Raw genomic sequence first — 24575 nt, forward strand, 5'->3', positions numbered from 1 at the left:
CACATAGCTCTATCAGGTGCTTCGGACCTACAAAATCGGTAAATTTCAGAACTCTGTAATGCACTGACTGTTCCTTAAGCTTCTCCAGAATCGGGAAATTACCGAATTTTCTGTTCAAGGATTATATGCATAATAGACTGTTCATCTGAACGTGTGGTTTCCCAGGGTATAGGATACATAACCACCATTACGGTTTACCCAGTCGTGAAGGTTTCTGGATTTTTAACAAGAGGAATTCAACATATCATTACAAAATTCTCTCTTTTTTCCCCTATTTTTACAAAAAAAGGAAAGCTATTGAATACATTTAAGAGTAAAAAGAATCAATCACTTTTCCAATTCACAAGAAAGGTGACAAAACTGATGGTAATAATTATCGAGGCACTTCTCTTCTATCAACAGCCTATAAACTCTTCCCAAACATTCTATAACAAGATTCGTCCCATACGCAGATGAAATTATTGGAGATCTCAAGTGTGGGTTTAGGCGAAATCAATAAACTATCGACTAGATATTTACCATTCAACAAACACTCGAAACGAAATGGGATTATATTACATCATCTATTTATTGATTTTTGAAAGGCTTACGACTCGGTTAGGAGATAAACATTGTACAACATTCTTAGAGTATTTGGAATACCGAAAAAGCCAGTTAGATAAATTAAAATGTGTTTGAATGAATCTCAGAGTAAAGTCCGAGTAGAAAAATTCTTGTCCACGAGCTTCCACGTCGAGAATGGATGAAACAAGGAGATGCGTTATAGGCATTATTATTCAACATTGTTCTGGAGTACGCTATAAGGAAAATCGCATACACCAACCAGGGCCTAGAGCTGAGTGGTGTTCACCAGGTATGAATGGTGTATGCTGATGATGTAAATCTGATAGGAGATGATAGGATAATCGAAAGAAGTGCAGAGGCTTTATTAAACGTTTGCAGCGACTCTGGTTTAGAAGTAAACGCAGGGGGGAAATTAAATACATGGAAGTTAATCGGGAACGTAATACGACAAATTATGGATGCGTCAAAATATTAAACAATGCTTTCGACAAAGGGTATGCTTTCAAACATCTAGGATCAATATTGCAAGTTCAAAATCATATTCACGAAGAAATTAGATGTCTACTGATATAAGGGAATTCGTGTTATTATTAATTTCAGAATCCTTTGTCGTCGCGAATTATGTCGGGAAATTTAAAGCTTAAAATATATAAAATTATAATCATGCCTGTTGTGCTTTATGGTTGTGAAACAGTCGCTCAGGCTGAGGGAAGAACGCAGATTAAAAATATTCGAAAATAAAATCCTGAGACGAATATTTGGAAGTAAGAGGAACGGAAACGGGGAATGCGGAAACTTTATAACGAAGAGCTGCATAATTTGCACCGGTTACCTAACATTGTTAGCGTCAACAAGTCTAGGTGGCTGAAGTGGGAAGGTCATGTAGCGACAACGGAAGAAAGTAGGAACGCTTTCAAAGTTTTAACTTGAAGTTCAATCGAAAAAAGTTCATTAGGAAGACCTAGGCACGGATGGGAGAACAATATTAAGATGAATCTCGAAGAGATGTGAATACAGAGTAGAAAGTGGATCAAATTGGGAATGGACAGAAATGAATGGAGAGCTATTGTGAACGCGACATTGAACCTTCGGAAACCATAGGCCATAGAGAGAGAGAAAATTCATTTAAGTTAAGCACAACTGCACAACAAACATGAGTGAGTGGTTAGCTTTTGCCCCGCATTCAACGATTTTGACAAAAGTTTTTTTCTTAATTCTATCTGTGAATTTAGTGCGTGTACTGTAAGTTCAGGTAGACCCTCTTTCTTATTGTTTTTAATCGTGCTTATTACTAATTACCAGCAGTTACGGATCTGTGAAGGGGGTTAGGGCGGGGATATCGTTCCCGAAATTACGGAATTCCTAAAACAAACGAAATATTCGTTATGCATTTGCTCATAAACTTCAAGCTACTTTCAAACAAAAATTATGAATTTTTAGAAAAACTAAACATTAATAAGAAAAAAAAAAAACACCCGAAAACACTTTTCTAATTTCGCTACTGACTATCAGTATATAATGGTCTTCAAGTTTGTATCTGGAAGATTACTGCTGAATATACAAACGAAAGGAAATATTAGTTATGCCTGAACTCATGAACTTCAAGCTCCTCCCAAATAAAACTTAGGGATTTTTAGACAAAACAAACATTAATCAGAAAAACCTCTCCCAAATACTTTTCTAAATCCCCTAGTGATTATTTCTGTAAAATGGTATTCAAAATTGCATCCGCAATATTATTGCTAAATCATTGCACAGTTACAGTATAACAGAAATGTGGAAGTACGCTCTGAGTGATATATTGAAAAACATAAGTTTAATGATGTGCTAGAAGCTAGAGTACCAAGCTCCAAGAAATGAAGCACAAGTGACTGAAAATGAAATGATCTAGAGAAGAAAAACGTCGATAACTCAGAAGTTAAAATAAAGTTAAATAGCTTCTAAAATTCCCAACAAATACTACGTATTTTATGTTTAATTCCTAAAACACGTGCTCCATCCATCATGATGGTGAATTCCAGAGGGAAATATGGTATTTAAGTGATGAAATCTTATTTAAACTATAGAGTATACTATAAGAAAGCTATTTAGATAGAAAAATCAGAAAATGAAAACAGCCAAAATTTCCAAAATTCTCATTTCCCACCCAAAAAAACCGGCTTTTTATGTGCATAAAACCATCGATTCAAAAAACCCGACTTTCTTGCATCTCTATTTTAAACACATGTATTGTTTAAGACTTGATTTAATTATACGTTTTTTTATTGTATTATATTTTTGAAAAAAAATCTGCCAAAGAAAGAAAAATTGCTTCCCATTCAGAAGACTATTTTCTTCCCATGTTAATGTTTTGATTTCTCTTGGCTACAGGAGGTCAATGTTTTGATGTATATACAATTTATTTTGTCTCTTTTTTCCCCTTGTTTTTAGTGTTTATTGTATTGTTTAAATGTTTATCGGTTAACTTGAGAGAAAGTGTCGTAGTCAAAGGTTGAACTACTTGTAGAACTGAAATTAAAAAAATAAATGAAAAAATTATAATGGAAGCAAAGAATTTGTGTGTTGTATTCAGAAAACGAACAACAAACAAGAAACTTCCAAAGGCAGTAAATCCGAAATGACTTGTTGTAGGACAAAAAGAACGGAAAAAACGTATTTCTGGTAAAATTGTGTCTTAAAACATGTAACATGACTACATTATATTTGAAATTTCGAATACCAACGAAAGATGGCAGCTAAGATGCTTAATAGCACCATCAGATATGTCAGATAACTTGCAAGCTTCATCATTCTCCCTCAACCTGCTCTCAACGCATAAGAGTGGTGAGGACTTTTGTTTTACCATGTATATTGATGGATTGTGTGAAATCTCCATAGTAGGAAGATTTTAAACTTTACCTAAAAAAGCTAATTACAACCAATAAAGTACTTATGAGAGTCATTGGTAACAGGGTGTAATGAAAGGGAATCGTGATATAAAATAAGTTGAGAATTACTGATCTGTACTCAACACACTCAAATATTCTGTACCCAACACAGTGTACTGTTAACCAGAATAAAAGAAATGAAAAGGTCGGTTGCAAGTAAGCAGCAAAAGGTCTTAACAAATAAGTTATTACACGATTTTGAAGTATATGTTTAAAATCGTGTTTTAAACTGTTCAAAATGTTTAAAACGTGTTTTGTTTGTGTGTTTTTAGATTGACAGGGTGTAATGAAAGGGAATCGTGATATAAAATAAGTTGAGAATTACTAATCTGTACTCAACACACTCAAATATTCTGTACCCAACACAATGTACTGTTAACCAGAATAAAAGAAATGAAAAGGTCGGTTACAAGTAAGCAGCAAAAAGTCTTAACAAATAAGTTATTACACGATTTTGAAGTATATGTTTATAATCGTGTTTTAAACTGTTCAAAATGTTTAAAACGTGTTTTGTTTGTGTGTTTTTAGATTGAAAGTATTTGAGAACAGGATCCTGAGAAGAATATTCGGACCCAAGAGGAACGGGAATGGGGAACGGCATAACGAGGAACTACATAATTTATACGGTTTACCCAACATTGTTAGGATAGTCAAGTCTAGGAGGCTTGGATGGGCAGGTCATGTAGCTAGAATGGAAGAAAGTAGAAACGCTTTCAAAGTCTTGACTGGAAGACCCATCGGAAAACGACCATTAGGAAGACCTAGGCGCAGATGGGAGGACAATATTAAGATGGATCTCGCAGAAATAGGAATACAAAGTAGAAACTGGATGCAATTAGCTAAGGACAGAAGTCAGTGGAGAGCTTTTGTGAACGCGGCATTGAACCTCCGGGTTCCATAGGCCATAGAGTTAGTTAGTTAGTTAGTTTATGTGTATTAAAACATTTTGAACATCTTTTTCATGTTTTAAACACACGTTTATTTCTTTTTCTATATAAAATACTTTTTTCAAACAGTGGTCAGTAATATGCTAGATTACTGCTATCCTTTCCAGATTGTAACTGGATCAATTAGAGATATCCCTCTATACAGCGTCATAGATTGTGGACCGAGAATTAACCTTCTTAGCGATAGGGCTTGGAATAATACAAATTTCCACAGGAAAATTAAGACTGCATTCGAATTAGGTACACACATAGTCATTAAATCTTGCGTGTATATGAAGTACATGATTTTCTCCATTTATAACCTTTTCTTTAAGCCTACGGTTAAACTTGAATGATTACACAAGTCAGCAAAAATAAAACGATGCTAAGCTGTTTCCCTTTAGTTAACTGATTCGTATATGTTGGGGTGCGCTGAATCCAGGAATGACAACCGTTTTGTTCTGGGACGTTAGGGTTTCGAACTAACGGGTGGTCATTGTTGAACAAAATATAAACACAAATATGTGATTTAGAGAAACACTAACAGCATAACAGAAATTATTGTACAGAAACACACACACATGTGAAGACAAAAAAGTAATACCACCCTCAATCAGATTGTTTATGAAATCGTCCTTTTTTAAAGGTCAAACTTCGTTTTGAGATTGTCCTTTTGTAGGTGGCTGCCGAAAGATCCCTACGCAACATCAAGCAGAGTCTGCCATAATCGTAACACTTCAGTTTCCTGATACAGTCGTTCCATTTCTTTGATATCTTGATGGAAACGCTCCCCTTGCTCTTCACTCACTGCTCCCACATTGTCAAGAAAGAAGTCAAGGTGAGACTTGAGAAAATGGACTTTTAAGCTCATGGAGTAACCAAGCTTTCGGAAGGCGTGAATTTTTTTCACCATGTCCTTGTACTGTGGGTCCTTTCGGTTTCCCAAAAACGTTTTAATGACGATAATAAAGGTAAACCAAGCCTCTTTTTGAGTTGGAGTCATTGAACTGATGAAGTCTTTGTCGAATATGAGTTTTCTAATATCAGGGCCAACAAAACCCCGCGTACTCGTAGTATTTGAGCAACAACCAATGTAGTCAGAACTACTTACCAACGCTTTACAAATCTTAGATGTAATCTTACTAAATTCGTTTTATGAACAGATTTATTGCTTTTCGTTTTTCTTTGTAATCTAGTACTCTCATTCATGACACATTCCGAGATGTGTCAGTCATCTCCATCTGGACCAATGTACATGTATTTTCATGTTTCGGGAAGCACAATTACATTTAATCTTCCATGTTCATTTTTATTTTCGTGTGATGCACTTGCAATTTAGCGATTTCCAGCTAGCTGTTTGACCACGTTACATTTCGATTGTGCAAAAACTTGACGTCCCAGGAAGAAATGGCGGCTATTTTCGACTTATGTGCACCCAGAAGCGTAAAAATCACCGAAACTTATGCAAACAGCTTTTTGGTTGCAGACCTGTGTTATTAAGCGAAGGTGATCGATTTTACAGTGAGTGACGAGTTTCGAAAATATTAATTAAACATAATGATACAACTAAACAAATGGAATTAAACAATTAACTCTCGAGTTCGTCTCTCTCTTGTTGAGATTGGATTTTCTCTACGCAAAGCAGAATGATCTTTGTAGTTACCACATATGAATTGGCCACTATACCATGTTCCGCATCATAACTTTCCTTACTTTAAAATGAAGACGTGGCATTACAGCACTGTTGTTGCTCGCGAAAAGCTGGCACTCGAAGAAATAAACTAGTTTAGATTTATAGGGATTAAGTTTTAGACAGCAGGTCATCACAAACAACAGAAGATCTGCTCATTGGACGCGTTTAATATGTTCCCGAGAACCATTTCTAACTTTCTGATGTCTTTAATCTGCTCGACAGTGTATATGATGATTTCACAAATAACAAAAGGAGACAGGCTGTCCGTGGCGCTTGGATGGTTAGGTTCTGCACGATCAACATAGTTTTGTTTAATTATTCTCTATCGAACAGCAGAAATCACGATACAGATAAACTACGAACTTAAGTTAAAACTACCCTTTTAGAAGATAACTTCTGAGTAACTAGTAACGGAACAGTACTCCATTAAGCCTTTTTATTTTTGAACTTATTTCTAGGCTACTGGTTATGAAAAAAATAGAAAAAATATTTTTAATTATTCAAACGGTTAATTAAAACCCTTAGATATTATGAACGTTGTGTCGAATGTGTAAAAAACCAGAAATAACATGAAAGGAACCTACGTACAAAGGTTCACCCAAATTAATCTATTTGGAAGGGCTGTAGCTGTGTTGAAATGGTCGAAGTATTCCTGTTATTATATCCTTAGTATAGAAGCAGGAAATGGCATGATTTTCCGAAAAAACATAACGATTACCTCTTTGATAGCTGAATGTTAACGCGTTATCCTATTGATGTGTGGATTGTATTTCGAATCGTTTCAATCTCGTTTTCCGTAGTTTTCTTAATAGTCAGTACGTACTCGATTGACTAATCCGCTCAGTTAAATTGGTCAACTACCCGGTTAAATAAGTGAAGATTAGCTACTCAAGTGATATTAAGGTTTGAAATAAGCGAGAGCAACTTGGTTACTGACAATCGAGTTTTGGCTAATATAACACTGGAAATTTCTCCAGTGTATGAAACATAGAAGAATTAATTTCTCAATTTATTTTCCCCTTCTCAGATTTGAATTAAAATTACCAAATAAAATCAGAATACGATCAGGTAACAATTAATTGCGTATTAATTTATACTAAAGAATATTTTTGTCGTTGTATCAATTTCCTGCCGTGTGCTTAGAGCCACCTTGTGTTGTCCTGATATACTAAGCTTTTCAGAATATGTTTGGTTTCCTTTCGGTATGGACTTCCATATTTCTATCTGTATTAGTATCTACTTCTTGTTAATATGAGACTATTGTTTCTCCTGTATCTTCTGTACTTTATTAAAAATCATATGTATATTTAAAGGCAAGCTGTGTTTCATCTCCAGTCAGAACGATGGTATGGTTCGAAATTTTAAAGCAGAAAGAGAAATTAACAACCGAAATTACCAGTAGCATAGTAATAGCAATAACACATAGGATTCTATCTACTTTTTATTACCTCCAATTTTAGACACTCCAATCTTCACACACTTCCTTAGCCAAGTACATGGCCAAGCAACAGGCTTTTCCGTTTACCCGAAATTCTATGTGTACAGTATTTTCTTGAATAACCCGCTTGCGAACACTTGCGTTATGTCATTTCCTAACATCTACCGTACCCAATAATAATTTTTACTAGACAAGCAGTAGTCGCTTGTGTACTTTTAGTGCCTAAGTGCAAATGTTTTCTCTTTCTAGTCGGGAATTGTTATAAAAATATGTTACAAAACGTTCATGTATATTTATTGGCCTCTATAATTCTTAAAGAACTCCATCATAGTCTGAAGACATTCTGATACCTTAAACTGAATTTTAACTGTTTTTACACAACATAAAATTGGAATATATAAGTATTTCCATACTATACTTAAGATATACTCTAAGTGGTTTCTCTTATTTCTCAGTACTCTGGGTATTTACGTATCCAGAATTTTTACACAAGTATTCTATATCCAAACTAAAAGAAAATGATTTTTCTTACCTCTGATATGACCATTGCCAAGGACAGAAAAAATACAATCATTTGAATAATTCTTTATGAAATAATATCATTGATCTTGCGCAGGACAATGAACACGAGTCACCTAATAGCAGCCAAAGATTCATCAGAAACATTCTTGAATGGAAGTAATATTGCATCATATTGCTGGTCTGATATTGAATAATTGCTTTCATTTTAAGTAAGAGTTCTATCCATTTACTTCAACAAGGCTACATTCTATCGATTTCCTAATACATCTTGTACTTTTCTTCTAGCTTATATATATATATATATATTTCCATACACATAAATCACACAATATGCTGTACTTTTGTCTCTATCGGAAATCTGATCAAGTAGATTACTCGACATTACTCCATTATGGAATCCATTAGTTTACTCCCTAATAAGCAGCTTGATGAGATGGCAACATTGAATGTGCAGTGCTTGGGAACGGTCTCTTCATACAGGCCTTAATATCTGGACTAGTCCTATATGGAAAGCTTTCAACTACCCTATTTTACGGACTATAAGACGGACCTTAATTTTTAAACATCTTTTTTTTTTTTAAAAAAAAAATACTCTAACATTTTTCCAGTTTTTCGCAGAATTTACGGTCTGTATATTCTAGTCTGTGGTTCTGGGCGTGATAGAGGAACGGAAGGGAGACTGTTAGCAAGCTTGTGAATGCCTGCAACTCATTTTTGTCGTATCGGTGCACTGCTGCTGCCAGTTGAATCCAATGTTGCCAGATAGAGATAGATTTCCCTCGGCATCGATTATATGGCCATTTTTAAGACTAACGGGAATTTTAAATCAAACTCTAGGCATTTTTATATTAATTTTCAACATAAGACGCGCCTGAATTTTGGAAGCAATTTTTCGAAGAAAAAAGTGCGTCTTGTAGTCCGTAAAATACGGTAGTAACAATTTTTGTGCAACACCAACTGGTTACCGCATCGGCTTTCTATCGGGTTCGAATACCCGCAGGTATGACATTTTTAGCGTGCTTCAATTTCAATCCATCTTTATGTGATATTTAAGATGTTCTCTTGGGGAGAAGGAAAGAGAACTTCGAATTGCAAAAAATTGGATTAAGTCCACGAACAGAGACAAAGACTTTTCAAACTTATTTCTCTCAATCGTTCCAGATTTGATATTTTTAATTAATTTTAATAGTTTTCTAACTTATGGATGATCAGTGTTTTTTTTTCTTTCTTCTCGTATGCAATATATAGTAAAATAATACATTGCGCACACATCAGTTATCAATGTCATTGACATTTATTGAACAACACACTCCAAAAGAACATAGATTAATCTTAACATGGAGAAATTTTTTCGTGCATCGAATACAATCGCAAACGCCTGTTTCAGTGCTCTACAGGCTTACTAACTATCATGTGCTGATTGAACGTTAATTGTAAATTGGGTTGCGATCCTACCCAATGGAGAAATAACAGTGAAGAGGAGATATTTTTGCTACTGATTGTACAAGAAGTTAAGGTTATTCTTTTCTATATAGAAATATATCGTAGAATTTGTAACCCTCTTGAACTCAGATGGTATTATTTGATGCGATTTGCTGAACTGTTTTACTGCATATTGATCTGTAGTTGTGAGACAGTATACATGTTATCTGTGGGGCAGTAGATTTCCGTTTACTATGAGAGCAGTAAGCGTACCTTTACCACGTCGCGATTTAATTAGATGTTTTAAAGCTCCAATTCGTAACATATTTGATAATTGCATTATCTTCCTCTTTGGAGTTCACGCAAGACATTATAGAAATGTGATAAAACAATAAAAGGAAGAAAATAAAACTATATTGGGGCCGCGGTGGCTCAGTGGTAGAGCGTTCAACTCTGGTGCTTGGGGTCCTGGGTTCGATCCCAGCCCCCGCCAAGTGTGCGTGGGTTTTCTCGGGTTCTCCCGTTTCCTCCCACTTTCTTTATTCAACTATTTCATTCATTACTCATCACCACCGTCTTCTTTAGCCTAACCGGCATAACCGTGGGACGTAAAACTCAACAATTTCATTTCATTTCATAGAACTATATTCTTTCATAACTTATGGGTATTAGCTACCCATTAACAGAGTACATAAACTTTGATATATTTTTCATTGATCATTAGGTTCTGCACAGGACTCACAGGGACACGACCGGTGCTCGATTTTTCGTTGCGCCTTCCTGTATTCCTTGATCAGATAAGCAAACAAAACACAGAAAAATGTGATTACAACTTTAGATGTCATTCGACTTTCCGCAGTCTTTTATTTATTTATTAATTATTTATTGTTGTCAAGTGAAGAGGATGAATTACGAATTTCAATCATAAAGATTGTTCTAGATTTCTCTTATTGGTTAAAACTATCAAACCCGCACGCGCAGGACACTATTGTCTGAATAATTGAATATTATGAAGATATGTGTATTTGGAGACATGACGAAACATTTTGTTTCGAACTATGGGACATTTTATTTTAAAATTCAGTATAGTGAAAAGCATAATCGTTCATTTATTGCAGGTTTCAAATGAGAAACGGAATGGCCTTGAGTTGGCTTCACACGGCGCCCAATTGGCATTGAGCGGTGTTGACAGTTCGCGACAAGCAGTTCTGCACGCTGATTTCTCGCGCTACTGTGAATCTTGACAATATCAGAGGCGCTTATTAGAAATATTGTATTAGTACATTAACTGCTCACTTTAGGAAGTAGAGAAAAGAATTACGAACACATACGTAAAACTACATCTTTCTATGTCAACTGGTTGTTATAATACATGCTTTGAAATGTTTCCATATAAGACAATTAGTAAAACGAGCGTTGAGTCCCGCGTCTGATTTCCAGTGGTTTTTGTTTCGATTTGCAAATAGAACTCACAACTTTTATTACAGGATAATCAGGGGTGTGGCCAGAAGGTTGTTCTAGGGGAACATTACTTTCAGGGGGAGGCAAGCTTTTCACATATTAAAAGCAGAACAAATTACCTCTTTCACAACATGAAAGCATTTTAACTCACCATATATACATACAATGCTACCTTATCAAAAGACAGATCTTGACAGTACTGAAGTTCAAAACCGGATTGTAAAAGATGAATCAATAAGCAATTCAGAAGAAAACAAATGCTGTTTATGGCAATCTGTATATCTGACTTTGTGTTTATGTGGGTTAAAATAGTAAAGGAAAAAACTTGAAAAAAATATCAACTCAGATATTATTATGCAATAATATAGAAAATTCACTCGGTGTGCACCCAGAAAGGGAAATGAAAATGTAAAACACATGATTAATTTTAGCTGTTTCAATTAGATACAGAAACCGTACTGTACCTTCTTTTTTTAATTTTCATGTTTTATTATAAACGTCACTCATTTACATTAAATATTAAATAAGCTTATTAAACATATACCAGACGAATCTCATTTCGGGGTTGGAAATAGTTTGGAAAGACAGGGCCCCTTTTTCCCGTGGCTACACCCCTGAGAATAGTAAGCGAGCGAATTAAATAATATCAAGATTCTGATTTATAAATATATATATATATATATGAGAATCCCTCCATATATGAATACTAGGTATATATATATATATATAGGGTGAGTTCGCCAATAGTCGACCGCCATCCAATAGTCGACCATTTTTGCTTACTATTGTGTATATAAAATATATCTGATGGTCTTTTGGAGCGGAAAGTGATTCACGGCAAAGCTTGCATCATATACCACCAATGACAATCATTGTTTCCTTCTCCCTTGGCCAGCTGGTCGTCTTTCACCGATAAATTTCGACGTATCTGTAGAATTACGACTCAGGTGCACAATTTACGACAGCGTGTAATGGGAATCTTGCGCACCTGTTGTTTTTCGCTTTTCTGAGGATATAGATAGTACGTGAGGTAGGAAATGTTTTTGTTACATAACTAAGTTATTCTAGAAGCTGTACAGTATAATTTGTCAATAACTGGAAAGTATTAAATGAAAAAATACATGTTAAAATGTGGTCGGAATTTGGCATTTTTTCTTTCCCATACAAACCAATTGTCGACCAAGGGTGGTCGATTATTGGATTATTTGAGAGTGCGCCAAATTGCTTCAAATTATTTCCTGTTTGATATTAAGGTCTATTTTTCAACATGCATGTATAAAATTTTTGATTTCGTGACATATTCTAAAAATCGACCGCCTGTTTCTCGTGTTGGTCGACTATTGGAATATTTCTTGCCACCTGTCGACCGCACTGTTTCATACTATGTTTCGCGTTTTGCTGACTGGAATTTGTTCAGTAACTTAGTTGAAAGTTTCTTGTTCTGACGATCTACTATTTCAATGTGAAACCAAGATTTTTAACACGAAAACACGAAGCCCTCCTCGCTGGTCTAATGGGTAACACCTGTGCCTTTGGTACTCTGTGTCCCGGGTTCAATTCTATGCGGGAGAGCATAGAACGAATTGAAGCGGTCCGAATATTACTATAAACTGTAGGTTTACGTCTCTACATAGTCTCGATGCTAAGAACCGATGCTAGTCTCGATGGTTAAACCATAATGAACAAAGAAACAAGCAAACAAACGAGAACAAGAAGGGTTTCCTGTACGTCTACCACGTCTCCCTCAATGAGAGAAATGATAATAATTTGTTGGAGGCATGTACACCTTGTCTCAAAAAGGTTGAGCGCATTCTTTATTGGTGTTTTGAGGCAAAAATTTTCTAAGTCCAGCTTCGGGTATCTTCGGGAAAAAGTAAGCCAGGTTCGAACCTCCAAGACAGCCTTTGCAATCGGGAAAAAGTTTGCAGATGTGTTTTTCTTCTTTTAAATATAATAAGACTTGTTACCAAGTGTTTAAAAAAGCAACATTGATTGAAATACTTAATGATACAATATTTCGAAACCTTTGCACAAATGTGAGCACATGCTTGTTTGTCATTTAGCTTTCTATACGTAATGGAACATTTAAATACGTTAAAGAATCTTTTCATATGTAAAAGAATGCTCAAAGTTAAGAAATAGAACATAATTATCGCCTGAGTACTAAAATAAAAGTCAAAGTAGAACAGAAACAGCGTTTGTAATGGATATGAATGTCATAATTATCTTGAGATCCGTTATACATCGCTAGAAGCTTAGTTCTAGAAGTCCTTGTGTTAGCTCATTGGTAAGCTGTCGGATTTCAAATCATAAGGTTGTGAGTTCGAATCCCATCTGGGTCAACACTTTTTTAAAATTATATTTTCCGCAATGCATGAAAAATTATATAAAATAATTACATTAAAATACATAAGTTGTTTATATATAACATAATAATTGCAGAACATAGTAATTATTATGTTTAAAATATAACATCTGAGATAATTTTCACAGTAGGTCGTTATTATATATGAGAATGTTAAATACAAGTTAGGAAAATCGTTTAATAGCAATAAATAAGTTATGTAGTGAATTTATTTGCAGCTATTTGTCATACAGATTTAACTTCTCAATATTCTCATTGAAGTATGTTATTTATATTCGTGAAATACAGTATATTCCTACGGATATAGAAAGTGTATAAACAGAGTATCCAAAGTCGTATCCTGCTTCAAGACACATAACTTTTCCCGATCCCCTTAACGTCACGGGAAGAAACACAAATTCTCTTTAGAACGGAATGTCGTTACTTAGAGTCTCATTCGAATACGTTGAATATGCTTTTGTGTATTCATCTCTCTCTCCCTCTCTCTCTCTCTCTCTCTCTCTCTTTCGCTTTGTTTATTTGTGTGTGTGTGTTGCGGAATATCCCAAGTTGAATACAACATTTGCAAAGTATATGAGCATCATTGTCATCGAATACCAGAAATTGAAAGTCGTGTTTCTTCAGGTTAGGTTTGCGTGTTCATGTTAGCTCACTGGTAGAGTACGGACTTGCCACTGAAGAGGTCTTGAGTTCAAAGCCTACAGCTAATTATCATTCTTTTGTTAGTAGGATTGCACAGAAATCGGATACAAGGAGTGGTTTACTTCTAGAAATATTTTCAGAAGCGTTTAGGTAGCCCTGAAAAGGGCTGTTTTCGGGAGTTAAGGCGGGGACATTAATATTGTGTCCAAGACCCTTCTGAATTTATTACACGCTCCATTCTTCTGGGCATGGAATTTATTACATGGGTGACAAATCTATCTCCTTCCCCTACCTCCAGCCATGCTTCGGAAGCACGATGCCACAGGTCATCCTGAGTTCTTGGTGGATCTGCCTCAGGCCAACTTTCCCTTAGAGTACGCTCACTTCTGCCCACATATTTTCCATGAGATTGAGGTCTGCTCCACGAGGCGGCCAGTCGATTAAATCAATCTCAGGGTGCCCTGCGAACCATTCCTGAACCACACGGGAATTATGTATTGGCGACTGGTATTGCTGGAACTGAATTACACCATCAGGCTGAAATACTCGTACAGATGGCACCATGATATTACTGATAATGTCTAAGTACTGAGCATTGTCCAGATGTCCTTCAATTCTATGAAGCTGTCCTGCTCCGCGACTGGAAATCCAACCCCAACATAAAATAGATACATGGCCACTGCGATTGCAAGCAGCCACATATCCAGGGTCATATCGGGTGCCTCTCGGACGATACACAAAACGGCGTCCCTCATTTGATGTTGTGAATATGGATTCATCTGAGAAAACTACGTTTTCCCAATTGAGACCCACATTCGCCTGTGCAAACGCGAGACGGTAAATTTTGTGGTCGTCTGAGAGTTTTTCCTTCACGGCAGCAACACGGTCACGTAACCCAGCATGACGAAGCCTTCGCAGAGCTGTATGCTTACTACCAGGAAAGAGAGAAGCTTCCCTTATCTGTCTAGACGTCCTTAGTGGGTCTAACCGGGCTTCGTTTACTAATCTCGCATCTTGGGCTTCGGTTGACACATGCGGACGACCAGGAGATCGTAAATTACCAGTCTGACCTGTAGCACCATATTTCCGAATCCATTGCCTTCCTGTAGAGGCCGGGACACCTACTCGCCTGCTAGCTGCAGTTGCAGAATAACCTTCCAACTCCCATAAAGTAATTACTGCTGTACGTCTATCCATAGTTACCAATGTTCTGAGCTGTGAGAAGAAAGCAATAGGTAAAAGCTAGTACCTGACGTGTGATTGGTTACTTGCACGACACGCCTATTGTGGGGAACAGCGTTGCCAGATCTAGCATAATGATGCTAGATCTAGCATAATTTGCATGTCTCTAGCACCTAGCATCTTGCTTTTAGCATCCTGCCCAAATCTAGCACAATTTCAGCTAGTTATCAAAAAGCCGTAAAACCTGGAGAAGTTGGTCGTGGGAAGAAAAAGAACGGCAGAAATGTATCCTCTTCCATTGATTCATACACTCGGTAAACCATACAGGCAGTCTTATTTTCCTAAGTAAGTTCGGAACGGCTTTGGGCTTTTTTTTTTTTTTTTTTTTTTGTGGCTCCACCCAGGGTTTTCTAATCCTTTAACTCCGAGGCATGGGCGGAGCTATGGGGGCCATTCTCCCCCCAACTTTTTGACAACTTCACCATCTTTACTTCTGACTTCATGATCATATTTATTCCTGAAATGTCAGCTCCGAGACCGACCAAAAATCTGCCCCCTCCCCCAGCAGACGATTCCCAACTCCGCTTATGCTGCGAAGTAATTTTCTTTCAAAATATGTAAACAAAAACTTTGCATTCATTTATACGATATATACGCCATTGGGTTTGGCAACGACTGCAGTAATTTAGTTGAGTTAAAATTTTGGTGCGTGAAGTATTGAGTTCTATCCATGCATTCTTGCTCTCTGTGTATTTTAAGTTACGTTATCGTATCTCAACTTTGTTTTTTTTTAAAACTCCTGAATTAGTAATTATGAGGATCTAGCATAATTTGACCGAATCTAGCATAAGTTCGATCAGGTTTTGGAATAATTCCGAGCTGTGAGTCTGGCAACGCTGGTGGCGAACGACTTGGTCAACGACTCGCGAAAGAAATCTGAAAATGGTGCGCCGTAATAGTAATAATAAAAACAGTTTTTATAAAGGAATATTAATACATACGAAAAGCTGTTTAAAGAATGAATTGTTATACTGACTTTACACGTATAAAAACATATACCATATACCAAACAGATTGAGCGATATGATTATAGCTGTTTTGAGACGAACACTTTCGAAGTCCAACTTCGGGTGTCTTCGGAAAAGAGTAAACTAAAGCTGCTGGTTCGAACCTCCAAAGCCAACCTTAGTAATCGGGAAAAGATGTACAGATATGTTTTTCCTTCTGTTAATTATAATAAGACATGTTGAAATGGTATTAAGTGTAGAAAAAAGTAACATTGATTGAAATACTTAATGATACAATATTTCGAGACTATGTATTCACACTCTCGTTTCGTCATTGTGATTTCCATACGGAAAAGAGCATTTACGTATGAGCTCAGTTATATTTCAGAAGCAGCTTCCGAAAAGCGGTCATGTTAGCTCAGTGGTACACCACCGAGCGTTTAAATCGTGAGTTCGATACCCGTTCAGGTGAGATTCCTTTATGATATTCTACTTTCCTCAATGCATGAAAATTATGTAAAATAGTTACATTACAATTCATCAGTTGTATATATATTTTCATATCATCAGTTGTATATATGAGTTGAATATATATATTCATATCATCAGTTGTATATATCAGGTGAATATATATATTCATATCATTTCACGACATAAGTAATTCTTATCTTTAAAATATAACATCTGAGGTATTCACAGAACGTCGGTGTGTTATGTGTGAATATTGAATACAAATTTAAAAAATCGTGTAATAGCAATAAATAAGTTATGTAATATATTTATTTGCAGCTACTTTCATCGCAGATAACTTCTCAATATTCGCATTACAGCATTTAGGTAGAGCATATCGAAAATCGGATCGTGGTTCAAGACAAAAAAACTAGCTAGCCCCAAACTGTCACGTAAGAAATTCACGAATCGCAAAAGTAAAGTGAAGAGATTAAGAGCGGTAATACCTTAATCGCTCTCTCTCAAATCTCTCTTATCTGCATTTATACATATAAAAGTGTATGTATGTATGTTCCATCATAACTCATGTATGCTAGAGCAGGGTTTCTCAACCTGGGAGTCGCGGCCCCTAGGGGATCGCGAAGATAGGCGGAAGAGATAAATATAGTTAGAATCTAATACCAGAAATTATTTTTAAATATTATTTTTAATTTTGTTCTGATAGGCATACTTTTATTTTTTATACACACTGTAAAGAACAATAAAAAATAAGTCTACTGAACATTTTCAAAGGGTGTAGAATTCGTGTTACTATTCGGTTCAAAGTCTCTTGTCGTCGCGAATTCTGTCGAGAAATTTGAAGCTTAAAATATACAAAACGATAATCATGCCTGTTGTTCTGTATGGTTGCGAAACATGGTCGCTTACTCTGAGGGAAGAACATAGACTGAAAGTATTTGAGAACAAGATCCTTAGACGAATATTCGGACCCAAGAGGAACGGGAATGGGGAATGGCGGAAACTTCATAACGAGGAACTACATAATTTATACGGTTACCCAACATTGTTAGGGTCGTCAAGTGTAGGAGGCTTAGGTGGGCAGGTCAGGTAGCTAGAATGGAAGAAAGTAGAAACGCTTTGAAAGTCTTGACTGGAAGACCAAACGGAAAACGACCATTAGGAAGACCTAGGGGCAGATGGGAAGACAATATTAAGATGGATCTCGCTGAGATAAGAATACAAAGTAGAAACTGGATCCAATTGGCTAAGGATATAAGTCAGTGTAGAGCTTTTGTGAACGCGGCATTGAACCTCCGGGTTCCATAGGCCATAGAGTTAGTTAGTTAGTAGAGTTGTTTAAAAATGAATTTAAATCAAAGAGGTATGATATAAAACTAATGAGAACTGTATATAGAAATACTAGAAAAATACACATGAAACAAAACCTGCACATTGAAATACAATTAAAATTAAAACCTAATGAGATACCTAAGCATGGTGTAATTTCACTAGTGCAGCAATGCCCGGTTCAATCTTCATGACGAATATTATCAAGCCATTTTCAACTGATAAGCGATTTCTTATTTTTGTTTTAATGTTTACCATAAAAAAAAAAAAAAAACACTTTCGCACAAGTACGATATAACAAATTGAATTATTACTTTTAAAGCAGCAATCACCAGACCAGGATATTCTTGTCTCCTCATCAGGCAGAACTTGTCCAAGTCTTCGTTACAGAAAACCAGTTGCAAAGACTTGTCGCATGATCATTCTATTATTTGGACAAGAAGTTGTGGGCTTAGATCGGATACGTTAATGGCCTCTTCAATGAAGGAGTTTAACATCCACCTTGAACCAGCACCTTCGTCGTTGGGAATATAGATATTACAGTTACTGTATCCACTGTCAGTGCCGGGCGCCGAAAAGAGGGGCCACACATTTCGGAGGAAGTGTGTTACTCAAGTTAGGAAAGTGCATGTGCACATGTGTAAAATAGAAGGAAAAACGTAATAAAATGTGCTCAAAATTAAGGAAAGGTAGGGTTTATTTTGAAAATGTTATTGAGCTTCGTGCCAACCATGGTGGCGCTTCGTAGCTAGTCTGTCGACGTCACTCATATATACGGTGACATCGTACTATACTCTCGCCCCGGGCAATGATTTTCCATGGCACTGTTCACTATAAACAAAAAAAAAAAAAAAAAAAATGGATTCTACTATTATAGAAATAGGTATGTTAAAAATCCCACACAAGCTTATTATAAAACACAAATTATAAAAGGGTCGCTGGCAAGAGGATGTTATAAAAGGGGATCGTGATAGGAATTAGATTGAGAACTACTGGCCTAGAGTAATTTTAACCACATTTCTTATAGTTTCAAAAAGAGTGCTGTCGGGTTACCTATGGTGAATGGGAGGGGGATAGATATAAAAGATTGCTAGAAAATGATCGATATTAGATTCATAGTTTTCGGGGTCGCTTAGATAAATAGTGAGACTTTCAATTTCGCTTAACTCCGATTAAGCTCTCATTAGTAGGGATGGGCACGAACGACTTTTCTTTGAAACTCGACTCGACTCGAAACAGACATCTTTGAGGTCTACTCTTGGACTCGGCGCGAAAAATATCTTCCAACTCGACTCGGATTAGAGTCAAGTCGAATCAAAACGAGCCAAATCCTGTGTGTAGTCCTACCTAGATAATACATAGACAATAATTATTCTATCATCAATTATACTACTGTTACTACAAATAATAATAATAATAATAATAATAATAATAATAATAATAATAATAATAATAATAATAATAATAATAATAATAATAATAATAATAATAATAATAATTATTATTATTATTATTATTATTATTATTATTATTATTATTATTATTATTATTATTATTATTACAACACCGTGTACAAACATGAACGATAGATGGTTAGTAAAGGAATACTAAAAGCTAGTTGACTGCCGACGTCGGTAGTCATGAAGTCTACAAGGCAAGGACATCGTTCATTACCCTAAGCTGTAAGCGTCGGTGGACTACAGATGGTCAACTATTAACCTCTCGCCAGAAATTGGTGGCCCCGCAGCGACGATCCGTGATGGCCCAAGTTCCATTTTGAAAACTTTACTACCAGCGGCAGAGACGCGATGAAACGCCAACGAACCACAAAATTACTCTCCCAAAATATGTTAAAATGCCTATATGTGTGATTTGTTTATATTTAGGTGAAACAAAAAAACACAAAACAAATACCCCGGGGTGGACGCGAACTATCAATATTACGATTACTAGGCACGTGTTCTTCTGACTTCCCCACGGAAACGATCATAAAAAGCTTGGTTGTTGAAGGATAAATCATTGACGTCTTAATTTAGCCAATCAGACAAACCCCTACATCTCGAGTTCTAGGAGGTGATACCGTGAACCGTTTCAGATTTATTGCTTTCTGGTGGAGTACTATCCATGCGCAAAATTTGAGCATAATAGCCGACATGCATCTTCGGTGCCTCTTATCTTTAGTACAATTTTAACCAGAGATGGTGTGGGTCAATGAAAATTTGATCCACGACCCACCATGACCCACTATGACCCACCACCCAAATGACCCATTGGCCCACTCTGACACATCAACAATCGTGATCCACTCTGACCCACCACCAACTATGAACCACTCTGAACCATTGCGACCAACTCCGACCCACCAAAACCCATCGATATCAACTCTGACCGATGACCCACGTCCTCCTCTCCATTGACTAAAGAGATTACACTTGTAATAAAACAAGACTGTGAAATTATCACTTATCGGAGTTTGAATTTCTACCGTCATTGGCTCAAGCACCTCTTTGTTACAATACTGGTGGGTCTGACATTTACGATATATAATGGCAAAGTGTTTCTCATCTTCCGAATTAAAATGAATTTAAATTTATCATATGTAATTATTTCTTTGTTGCCTTACAGACACATTTCAGTAGAAAATAGGGTGAAATTTAAAAGTTTCGAATCAAGGAAAAGTAGACCAACGTAAAAAAAAAAAAAAAAAAAAAAGAAACTAATTTTCTATATAATTAAGTATGCCGTACTAATTGAAAATGCCCATGTAATTAAGTTTAGAATACAAATTTTATGGCCATTTTTCTCTAACTTTATGGCTTGATTGCCTTATGCTCGGAACGCTCCATATATTAAACACCAGCTTCAGCAATTATAAATAGAAAGCAGTGGGTATAAAATTCAAAAAGAACTTTAGTTTGCATTACTCAATTTTTTTCTCAACTAATATCAATCGTTTTCGATTATTTTTACAAATCAACCCACTACCAATTTCCAATATATAGAAAATGCACCCCCGTCCCCCCGCTCATAAAAGACAATTTTAAAAAATGCCAGGGCATATTCTCTTTATTTTTAATAAAGAGTTATATGCAGAATTTCAGCTCTCAGTTGAACGGCTTGTGAGATACTAAATTTTTCGCAAAAATTCGGACTTCTACTTCCCCTAAGGATATGTATTATAATGAAAGTGACACGCGTATGATAACTTCCCAGTTGGGATTGGAGCCTGATTATATACCAAACGTCAATTCATTTGAGTTTGCAATTTGACCGTGATGATTACGCAGACATAGTTACTTTCAATTTTTTATGATACATATCCTTATTTCATATGTTACAGATGATTCAAAAATATTTTTTCAAGCAGTTAGCTCCTCTAGAATCTCACAGGCTGCATCCCAAAATCCAACTCCTACTATCCTATGACAATCCAAAAGTGACTGAACTTTTTTTATTAGGAACAAATGACAAAAGAAAAATGGAGATCTTGAAAGTAAAATGCAGAAAAGCTCGGTGCCCCCAATAACTCCATATTTCTCCGCCCCTTCATTCCGAACTTAAAAATAAAACTTAATTCGAATATGGTTAATTAGTGAATTTATTACAGTTAAATTCCACTCACTACATGCTACAGCTAAAACTATGTAAGAAAAAATAACAACTGTGAAACATGTTCTGAATTACTATTACATTTCTTACGCTATTATCTATATATATAAAAGAGAACGCACAAATCCTTTGTTCCCTCATCACGCTAATACGGCTGAACCAATTTCTTTCATTTTTGGGGGGTTATTAGGATTTGAACCCTAGATGGTTTTTATCATATCACTTTAATTTTTAATTACCAGTGTCTTGAGATAATTGACCATTCAAGTGTCCATAACGTACAAATCCTTTGTTAGTTCATCATAGGTATAAAAATAAACGTATGTATATGCAACCCGCATGACCGTGTCACTCGGCGGGTTAACATAAATGACAGGCGATATAATGTTAACATTTACTGCAATCTACTATGGTTTTTATCATATCACTTGAAAGCGAAAAAGTAAAAATTATCTAAGTAACAAAGTTTATTGCGTTCCGGGGTGACCGCAGCGAAGCGGGGCGGGTTAACATAAATGACAGGCGATATAATGTTAACATTTACTGCAATCTTCTATGGTTTTTATCATATCACTTGAAAGCGAAAAAGTAAAAATTATCTAAGTAACAACGTTTATTGCGTTCCGGGGTGACCGCAGCGAAGCGGGGTGAACGCTGCTAGTTAAACATATTAGAATAGTAAAAGAGGATTGTTCGTGAAATAGTATATTTGCTCATGATTTTTAACTTTTTCATACGGAAAAAATTAAAATATTATTCAAGTTTTAAAATTTGCACTCTGCAAATATGTTGCCCTCTAGGCAATGGGACTAATGTGGACTAATGGGAAATGTTGCACTGTTAGCGGCGCTGAAAACTTACGATTCGATTCCAATATCGGTTGATTTCAATATCTTTATGTCGCTACGTAACCACCCTGGGTGCTAATGGGAGCTTAATTGGACTTGAATTGAAAGTAGAGCTATTCACCTAAGCGACCACGAAACTATGGATTCAATAATAATATCGACCCGTTTCTAGCATTTTTGATATGTATCCCGACAGTACTCTTTTTCCAGACTGTAAGAAATATAGTTAAAATTGCTCTAGATATATCAGAATTATGTTGAAACACACACATAAATCCACTTTTATATTCTGTATAAATAGAGAGAGAGTGAGCGAGCGAGCGAGCGAGAGAGGGCGACTCAAGGCATCACCACTTCCACATTGCAAAAGCATATATCAGGAATTGAATTGAAAATCTATGTAAAGACTTTCTGCTGTGGCATGCTTCATAAGGACAATTCCAGTCTGCTCACGTGACCTTTGGGGTTCATGAATTTTTTTTGCGAGCGTTCCGACTTTGGATTCTCTGTTTATACCCTTTGTTTATGCATCGAATAACTTTTCAAGAACATAAATGACATTCTATATTATGAATGTTGAGAATTACTCTCTATATGACAAATAGCTGCAAATAAATACACTACATTATTTTTATTTATTGCTATTGAACGAGTTTCTTAATTTGTATTTATATCCTCATATATAATACCGACCTACTGTGAAAATTTTCTCAGATGTTATATTTTAAACATAATAATTACTATGTTCTGCAATTATTATGTTATATATAAACAACTTATGTATTTTAATGTAATTATTTTATATAATTTTTCATGCATTGCGGAAAATATAATTTTAATAAAACTATTGACCCAGATGGGATTCGAACTCAAAACCTTATGATTTGAAATCCGATAGCTTACCAATGAGCTAACACAAGGACTTCTAGAACTAAGCTTCTAGCGATGTATAACGGATCTCAAGATAATTAGACATTCATATCCATTACAAACGATGTTTCTGTTCTACTTTGACTTTTATTTTAGTACTCAGGCGATAATTATGTTCTATTTCTTAACTTTGAGCATTCTTTTACATATGGAAAGATTCTTTAACGTATTTAAATGTTCCATTACGTATAGAAAGCTAAATGACAAACAAGCATGTGCTCACATTTGTGCAAAGGTTTCGAAATATTGTATCATTAAGAATTTCAATCAATGTTGCTTTTTTAAACACTTGGTAACAAGTCTTATTATATTTAAAAGAAGAAAAACACATCTGCAAACTTTTTCCCGATTGCAAAGGCTGTCTTGGAGGTTCGAACCTGGCTTACTTTTTCCCGAAGATACCCGAAGCTGGACTTAGAAAATTTTTGCCTCAAAACACCAATAAAGAATGCGCTCAACCTTTTTGAGACAAGGTGTACCAGACACGTTGTGCAGTTCCTAGCCTACTGGATTACGAATTGGGAATGGAGAGATGTGCGGGTTGAAACCCCAATGCCGGCCCTTCTGACAGGTTTCTTAAGAGTTTTGTCAGTTATACCAGGCGCATGTCATGATGTTACCTACATAATAGGCTCTGGCCGACACTTTCCCTCATCCTTCTCTCTCCCCTATCCCGTCCTGTGCCACAAATGCTTAAAGGGCATAAATAAATTCAACAAAATTCAGGTAAGTGTTAACGTATGCCCATGGAAAGTCCTGGGTTCAATTTTCCATGGGAATACAATTGGTTCGGAGCTCACGTTAAACTCTAGGTCTCACGTCCTTAGGACGTCATCATCATCTGATTAATGGCAATAAAAAATCCATGTAGAATTTTTAACGCGGATGAATCTTCTTTTCAGTTGTGCTCATCATCTGGAAAAATTTTGGGACCAAAAGGCTGGAAGGTTCAAGATAAGGAAAAGGAAACCCTTACTTTTCTAGGAACATTTAGTACTTCGGGAGAAACCGTTGCTCCAATGATCGTTTATCCATACAAGTCGCGAGTACTCAGAGATATTGTGTCCAATATTCCCTCTTCATCGATGAAAAGTATTACAGGCTTAGGTACATCGTGATCTAATAGCCATTTATTGAAACCATTGGCGACCCACTCAAAGAATGTCTCACTAATCATCCAGCCAGATTCGGATCGTCCTATCACAATCGGTCACAAAACTCACTTAACTTATGAAGTAAGCG

Source organism: Thermobia domestica, chromosome 1 (assembly GCF_964235325.1).
Source record: "Thermobia domestica chromosome 1, izTheDome1.hap1.1, whole genome shotgun sequence".
NCBI lineage: Eukaryota > Metazoa > Arthropoda > Insecta > Zygentoma > Lepismatidae > Thermobia > Thermobia domestica.